The sequence below is a fragment of the Mytilus trossulus genome, chromosome 9 (genome assembly GCF_036588685.1).
Source record: "Mytilus trossulus isolate FHL-02 chromosome 9, PNRI_Mtr1.1.1.hap1, whole genome shotgun sequence".
NCBI lineage: Eukaryota > Metazoa > Mollusca > Bivalvia > Mytilida > Mytilidae > Mytilus > Mytilus trossulus.
Window position 1 is genome coordinate 38,131,360 of NC_086381.1, and position 9,404 is coordinate 38,140,763.

Here is a 9,404-nt window from a genome sequence, read left to right on the forward strand (position 1 = left end):
AAAAAAAGTGCCCCTAAAGAATTAGACAAATATGTGATAAGGAATACAAAATATGATACTTCAAGTTCTTATTTACGCTGAACTATACAGATATGAATAAGAACAATGCAACTAAACGTATCGAATGTCTCATTGAGGAAACAGAGCATGAATGTTTCGTATATTTAGGTGTTACTGGACGTTTATTATATATAAAAGTAAAGTCGAAATTCTTTTTTATGTTTTTAAAGTACACAACAAATTATCAAACCAATTGATATTACTATGACTTACTTAAAAATTGCAAATAAAAGTCATTATTTCATCATTGAGGTATAGTTTCAGCAGTATGTTCATAATTATATGCAATTGTTTTCAATTTCTTCTTGCACTAGAGTCTGAGACTATTTACTAGGAATATATTTGCACCTTCGATTTTTCACATTTAAAGACCAACAAGTTTTTCTGACAATTCCCATAACTTCTTGGCGGCTCCTTCATCTAAAGCTGGTTTAGAAGGAGCCTTCTCTGCACAGTCACTGAAACAATAAAACCAATTCAAATTAATTATAATGTTACAAAATGTATTCACCAAAAAAGTCATGTTCAAATGTATTACTAGTATGCTTTTGTTTAATGAGTTCAAAACGACATAACTATATTTTACATTTGTTTTGACTGTAGATGGTATATGAGATCAAAGTGTAAAATAATATGAATTTACATAGCAGTTTGGTAAATTCTGTTCTGATAATATTTTCCTATCTGTTGTTACCTTCAGTATTATTTGTTGATATCCTGTCATCATGCTGACATACACTATGCAATAAAACAATCAATGCAACGTACATTCAATTATTGAAGAACATAATTATGTTCAAGTAAATGGAAATAATTTCAAGCAGATAAAAATCGTAAGATTTCAAGTCTGTATTGATTGATTGGTTCCTGCTTGCTAAATGTCCATGGTGGGTAATAAAGTCTACAAACCGCTGGGAATTTATAGTGGGCAGTGAATAAAACAATATAATACCATTTCGTATAGGTGTCTGTGTCCTTCAATACGAATTTTGACCATAAACAGGCCTCTACATTATCATTTTTTCTCACTTGTCCCTTCGGACAAGTTGCCAAAAAATCAACTTGTCCGGACTCTTAACTCACTTGTCCGAATATATAATTGAAAACCCTCCATATTGATTATACATTTTATATGCAATAATAACACTTGCCCTTTGAATGCACTTAATAAAGATCAATAAAGGGAACATTTTGTTATGTTATTATGAATACCACATCAATTTTAATTTTATTATTTCAGACTGAGGGATTATTTGCAAGACTGAGCTCTCTGACTCATTGTCACTATCATGTGTCAATCATTAAATCACATCTCTTTCCATATCACTAGGTTCTCCTATTCATGGACCTATATTCATTAATTATATGCAGATTTTCCTGAAATCACAATCATCTATCTCACAATGACATATGTGTCCTTTCTTTAAATTGCAATGATAAACTTACACAACTATTTTGAATTTACATAATCTTAATACCTTGTTGCAAATAACTGCTTCCTTCAAGCATGAAAATAATTATTTTGAGGAAAAATCAAATATTTGTTTTTCTATGTTGTTGGTTTAGCTTTACAGTTATAATATATATATATAACCATACATGTACATTGTTGGCTTTTTTCAAAACTACTTCTACCCTTTTTTATTGGGAAAATATGCATCATTTTCATCAAATTGGGAAATTTAAAATAAACCATGATTTGACTGAAACTTAAATTTACAGACCCATTTTTAAGAGTAAAACACTGCTTTAAGGGCATACGATACAGTTTTGATCCTGTATTTACAAGTTCATGAAAATTTTCAGATAGGCTATTTTTTACCTGATTAAATTAAATATGTAATAAAAAATATACCTTCATGTGCTACTTTTTGAGTAAAATGAGGTCGAAATTTTGTACATTTGCCCAAAATTCAGATTTGTGGCCGTAATTTCTTTTTCGAAAGAAAGACATAACTTTTTTGTTATAAAAGATAAAACACAAATTGTTTTTGTTAAATAATCGGTAATTTCTGTATTTTATAAATATCCTACAAAATATGCATTTTTTTTATTCAGAAATAACTCATATTTATCAAATGTTCATGAATTGAGGAAAAAACGTCATTTTTTACTGCATGTTTATCAAAATTTAAAAAAATCCTCTATTTACAGTTTTATAAAATTTGGGTCACATAATCTCCCTGCCAAATGAAACAAAATGCCGTTTTGAAAAATAGGGGTCTATGAACTCGTTTTCAAATTAAATCAGTTTGAATGATAAAAATCAGTCGAAAAATGCATCTTTTCCCGATATCTCACAGTTTGACGTCGCGAAAATAACAAATAACGTTAGCAACGCCATTACCTTTCCTGTAACTGTATCGTATGCCCTTAAATTAAGACCCCATTTGTCAGTGATGATACACAATGTACATAAATAGACTGATTCTGAAGTAGTGGTATGGTTTAAACCAAATACACCTGGCACCTTGTTTACAAGTAAACCTTTTTTAATTTATTGATGGTGCCAAACAGGATTTTACAATTTATTTTGATTTTTACATACATTGATATATTATCATGAAGTAAATAAAACATTTTAGTAAAAGTTCTGCCTCTTTAGATTTTATTTAATTTTTACATCTTAACTTGTTATTTTAACATATGATCTTATTAAATAAAACCTTTTTTAATTTGATGTTATGCTTAAAAGCAAAATCAAATGATACAAACTTTAAATTAAAATTTTAAAGTTTAGGTAAAACTCCATATCATGCATATGGAGGTGCTCCTAATTCAAGAGGCTTATAAGAAGAAACATTTACATTGGTTTCCTTCCCTTACTTATTTTCCCCTGGTCAATGTGTCAGCATGTTCAAATACGTTCAGTCAGAGACATATTATACAAGTTTATAAGTCTCTGGTCCAATCAATGAATATTTATTTCATTTTGTATGATCAATAAAACAATCATTCATATATTTAGGAATGTATAAGTCTTGAATTTGATCTTTTGACATCTGACATCGATTTTTTCACTTGTCCCATCGGACAAGTAGTATGATGAATCTACTTGCCCGACACCTATTTCCACTTGTCCCGGACAATCGGACAAACGGTAATGTCGAGCCCTGATAAATTGTCCAATCTGATTATCAATAAGTTATATTTTATCAGCTATTAACTCTGACTTGTTCCATGGTTGGTCTTAATGTTGACATATTTTAAATTTATTTTTTTATTTTCTAACAGTGCACTAGCTGCCTCAATTAGGAAAAGCTTTAGTTGTTTTCGGTTGATTTTAGCTCTTGGGTCGAGTTTTTGTCTCTTTGATATATTCCCCATTTCCATTCTCGATTTCATTAGACATCATCTACATTGTATATCTATATGGTATATATATTATACCTGTAATATTTTCCTGTTTCCTTATCCAATGATTCATCAACTGCACAGTAGATATTAGTAAGAGCTCCTTCATATGGAGTTTTGGTAAAGAGAGAATATATAAAATAAATGGGTTCTCTTATAAACCTCTGTTTACTTCTCCAATGCCTTCCTAACTCTGTGTCAATAGCACCCGGATGTAGACAATAAGTTGTTACTCCTGTACCTACAGTTAAAACGAAATAAATGTGTTAAGTCATTTTGAATGGTAATGTATCAATGCTAAATACATGTCGTCTTGTACACATTCTTACAAACTTTTAAGGTTCTGTTCAGAATAGTGTTAATACTAACAAGAACCATACTTATATCAGTGCATGTAATTATTTTGGGTTGTCTTAAAAAAATATTACTTCACAAGGATAGTTACTGTAGTTTAAATATAAAAGACAAGAAAATTTGGATTTGTTTGGAAATGATTATCAAACTACTTTTTCAAAATTTGGTTCGTCGGAAGCACTTTCATGAGTTTCCTTTCATCTGAAACTCTTAAATCCAGAGTTTTGAAAGCAAAAGCTATATGCACTTCTTTAAAACAACTTTATATTGTACTTGGGAGTAATCTTAGTCTCGTTTAGATCTGATGATTAATGTTTTTTCCCACTTTTGGCGGGCTTCTTCTGGTCCATAACTAGTCCAGTGAAACACACTAAACTCCGAAACATACAAATGAACATAATAAAAACAAACAAACAAAACAATCAAAGGCCAGAGGCTCCTGACTTGGGAAAGCCGCAAAAGTGTAGCGGGGTTAAACATGTTAAGCAATATCTAAATAAATGTATCTATTATTTCATAGCTAACTAATTGTAAGACAAAGTAGGACCTCTGAAAAAGTAACATAAAACACATCGACAAGACAATATCAAACAAGAAAACTATTGGTCCCATTTTAATGATCACAAGTCTATTTCACTCAGCTTCGTACCTGATAATCGAGATGCCAATTCTTTGGTAAATAGTATGTTACAAAGTTTGCTCTGTGTATAAGCTTCTTCCGCATTGTAATACTTTTCCCTCTTCGCAATGTCATCAAAATTCAGTTGATCAGCTATACATAAAACGAAATAAAAAACATATATTAAACGAATTATAAGGTCTGTAAATTGCTATTATAATTATGCAATACATACAAATGTCACGTGTTACATGTAATGATCAAACATTAACGATTCATACGGGGATATTTGCAATGGGTGACCGACCCTTCAACAAAATTTACTGTGATATTGCTAAGCATGACACAAAAACAATACCTATCAAGACACTTTCTTAAGTTTACATATTCTTAATCCCTACTAATAATATGTGCATAGGATTGCACATTAACAATACACAGTACCAACACATTTGCTAAGAATGACATGGTCTGTGAAATATCTACTAACGGTATTTGTTAAGAAATGCAGATTTATAATACCAAAAAAAGAGATTTAGTAACTGAAGGATGACCCGTCAATAGTATGCTCACTCATGAAATGTGCTAAGGATGACACTTAAGACTTTGTGAAAAATGACACATTAACAATACTTACAAAATAATAATCACGGTGATGATATCTAAATTCAATTTAAATTATCAATTCAGTAACGAGTAACACTATCTGTATGATGTGTTTGCTTAAATGTAGATAATAAAAAAAATCCTATAAACATAATGTGGAAATTTAACCAATGAAACTAACTATAAATAAACTTAAAATTAATATACACGTATGTAGCAACAATATCCTTTTCTAGCTTTGAATATTTCAGTTTCGAACGGGAAGATTTAAATCGACAAATTTGAAAAAGACGTATATGCTAGCAGAGATAGTGTTTAATTGCTTAACTAGATGCTCAAAGGATCCTGTATCGCTCACCCGATATTTTATTTTTAATTAAAGCATACATTAATGCAACTGTTATACATTTGCTTTTTTTCAGAGAATTAAGCCAAAAACTGCATGTCTTAAGCCATCTCGGGCATCTTGGTTGGTGGGCAGGGTCATCAGACACATTTTATTTAACTAGATACCGTAGTGATGGGGATGATTGACGCCGGACGCCACGTGATGAGAAAAGCTCACTTGGTCCTTTGGGCCAGGTGAGCTAATAATATTTTTGTTTTGGCAGTGGTATTCCTCGGTGTGTATATTTCAAACATTTTATTGTTACGAAAGACATATAATAATATCTTTATTTAAAGAGGGTAAACTCAGTTAGTTACAATAAACTAATCTTCCCTGAGGCCCTCATATCTTGATATTTACAGCGATCATATTGTGCATAGAAATCGTAGATTTATCTCATAGTAAAGTATACCAAACTTATTTGATATCTATAATAAATAAAACAGCAGTAACAATGTAAATTAACTACTGTATGCTTAAAATTGCACAATAAATGAACTCATCATTGTACCTCGTTTTGCCAGATCTATTGCTGTTTCTTTGCACTAGTAACCCGAATTTAACTTGAACGGACAAAAACGTGTTAACGCTATTTAAATGAGATTGATCGTTATTTGATAAAGATTGACAAAAATTAAAAATTATATTTAATTCATTTCAATTCATATCAATTCATTTTAACGCCAGTCAAATAGATTTCTCTGCGGTGAATCAATTGAAATCAAGTTGCTGGTTAGTTGCGTTAAACTAATAGGCCACGCCCCCGTTAAACTATTTCAAACATGCATTAATTCGTTTTAAACATGGATGAGACCCGGGCTTTTTACAGGTAAATCACCCAAGCAAAACGACCTCGATGTATCTATCGTTCTTTGTTTCAAACTTTAAATGCGTATAGTCTTATAAAAGTCACATGCTTCACAATTTAAAACTTTGAAACGAATGGATAAAACACGTATCATGTTCATATGTAAGGAATTAAAATAAAACATTAAAATATATATGCACACGCGGTTTAAAAATGCAGAACTTGTGAATCTGTTGAAAATAAAATAGTTAAATATATAACATGATGGTTTTCTAAATTGTACTTGTATTTAAATGTAGACACGGAAAACTTTGTACACAAAAATTATTTATTGTGTATATAATTTAAATCGATGTATTTAATATTTTCGGCATTGGCTGTAAAAGTCCATTATGAGTAAAATACAGAATTAAAAATAACTCTACCTTTTTTATATTTCTTTATTTTAGAGGTAAGCTTCTGGCTAAGTGTCACTGATTCTGTCGCAAATCATTTACTTCAATAACTAATATACAATTACTGTCTTTTGGTGAGGTAAATATGTAGTTTTATTGACTTTTAAAAAACTGATATTCACTGAGGCCAACGGCCGAAGTGAATATCAGTTTTTCAAAAGTCAATTAAACCACATATTTACCGAAACAAAAGACAGTAATTGTTTTATTCCATATTCCGAGAGAAATGTATGTAATGGCAATTATTTACCAAAACCAATTGTACATCAAACCTTTTTTTTCACCAAAATTATGCGCGTAAAAGCACGCGACGTTTTGCGCGGTGAATATCCTTTTTCCGCAGGTGAATATGCTTATTTATTCAAAATCCCATTCATATAGAAAAACCTATTAAAATTTAACCAATATGGAAGAATCCATTGTATTATTAAAGAAGTTGAATTGTTTTCTGTACGAATACATGAAATATTTCTCACTGAACGTTATGTTTTTAATCGCTGTTAAAATACAAATCTACAGTATCTACATGAAACAGACTTAATAATATATTTTTATATTATTATTCTACACATGCATATTTGAAGGATCGAAATAATCAGTTCTACAAATGGGTGTTATTTAAAACTTGAAACTTTACAATTATCAAGTGAATGATCAATCCATGAAATTTTTATCGACGCACCAAACTTTTCCCTTTCATCGTGCAAAGCTCATTTTCCGATTTAACGATCTTCTTACTTGTTCATTACATTCTAAAATTAAAATCCTTCACAAATTGCATAAACTTGTATTCTCCGGCTAGACTGCGTCAAACAATGTTTTGAAGGCCGATATCCAGTTTGGCTAAAAAAGAATTAATTTGCACCACAAGTTAATTACGGGAATTCTATTTTTGCATAACTTTATCATAAAAACTGCAACATTCATTAGTGCCAATAAAACAATCATTAATTTTAATTGCGCAAATATTATAGACTTTTTTTCAAATGTTTCTTCACAGTGCACTAATGAGGTCCTTTTAGGTATTTACATGTAGGTACAGAAATCGCAAACTGAAAGGGCCTCCTTAGTGCACTTAGACTGACATAAAAAAAAAAAAGTGCACTATGGGCCTGATGGAAAGATAGAATTGACACAAAAAACATAGCATACGCAAGGAGAAGTACATAATCTTGAATTTTAGTAATTATAAAGTTATTCAACAGTTGAAGTAAGTATTCAAATGTTACATTTACGTGTAAATAGGTTAATAGTTTCGTGATAAATATGACACAATTAATAAAGTTGAGAATCATGGAAATGGGGAATGTGTCAAGTTTCATTTATTGGCGCAATTCATATAATTAAAAAAAAAGATGAGCGCGATTCAAACCTTTACAATATGACAAGTTACACCTAACCGTTTTGACAAATCAGTAAATTCTTCGCCCGGGGATATACACCTGCCAGTAATCTACCTTCAGTAACTTTACAATACCCAGCCGTGTCATTTCCGTATGTTGTACATGTAGATAGCAAGTGTGATACATGTATATACATCAGAAATACCCATTGAAGTGATTTTTAATTTCAGAAGAACTCCATATCGGGTACATAAACATAAAATTACAATAATATGATAAAATCTATTAATAAGTTCAAATGTTGTTTTAGTAAATGCACCTAGGTATGTATTTGTAAACTTATGTTAATTCGTTATTTCATGTCTCTTTCTTTTTTTGTGCTTCAATTAATTTTTGTATCTTATAGACTTATTCGTAAATCGAAAAAAAAACGCACAAATCTGAATAGAATCATATGGCAATGAACATGTTGAATGATTTCTCTAACTCAAAACTAGTTATAGATGTACATGTAGATGCCTCTGAAATTATATTTTTTTCGTTGGGTTGCTTGTCCATTAATTGACGTTTACGATATATTCTTATGTTCGGTATTTGTGAAAACCGCTCATCTATCAATTTTACAAGAAATATAGTACTTGTAAGTCATGAAAATTGAAGTTTAACTTTCTATCATTTTTTCGTATACGCACAAACATAAAATAAAATGAAACACTTTAAATCGGTTTAAACAGGGACGTATATAGTCCTTGGTTTAAATTATGCAATGCATTTTGAAAATATAGTTTTGAAAAACCGGATATTTTTGTTTCATACTTTTTCTATCCCTTTTCTTAAAATTAAGGACACGTGTCACTGGATAATATAGAATACAATTAACGGTACCAATTTTCTTGTACCAGATGCGCATTTCGAAAATACATGTCTCTTCAGTGATGCTCGAGGCCAAAATATATGAAATCAAAAACAAATTTAATATGAAAGACGAAGAGCTATAATCCAAAAGGTCCAAAAGTATAGTCAAATCCGTGAAAGGAATACTAGTGAACCATGAATTATCCCAAACAACAAATTTGTGATTCAATTTGGTTTGTCACAGTTGCTTATATTATCAATATTATGTATTGTTTTCGGCTGAGACTAGTACATGTATAAAAGTTATAGTAGCCTCAGTTTTCGGCAATATTGAAACAAATTGAATATCCTTTGAATTGCTTCTTATGTTATTTAATATATATATACGGAAAAACAAGGTGGATATTTAATCATCGGCTCTCGTGAAGTTTTTTTGTAGGTCATTTGTTAAATCAAAGACATGTAGTAGATGTATTCTTTTTTAGACCAAAAAACTATCATACGGTATTCCACATGTACGGTGAATTAAATTATTGACAAGCATACCACAGTTTCTTATATT

The 9,404-nt window shown here is 30.4% G+C and overlaps 1 long non-coding RNA gene across 1 annotated transcript; it reads right to left on the reverse strand.

Annotated features, from left to right (window-relative positions):
* Positions 1-198: 198 nt before the first annotated feature.
* On the reverse strand, positions 199-4,538 carry LOC134685675 (uncharacterized). The gene is made up of 3 exons (XR_010101316.1): positions 4,418-4,538; positions 3,451-3,655; positions 199-518 (listed from the first exon to the last, which is right to left on the reverse strand). It is a non-coding gene; the product is annotated as an uncharacterized LOC134685675 (long non-coding RNA).
* Positions 4,539-9,404: the final 4,866 nt, after the last annotated feature.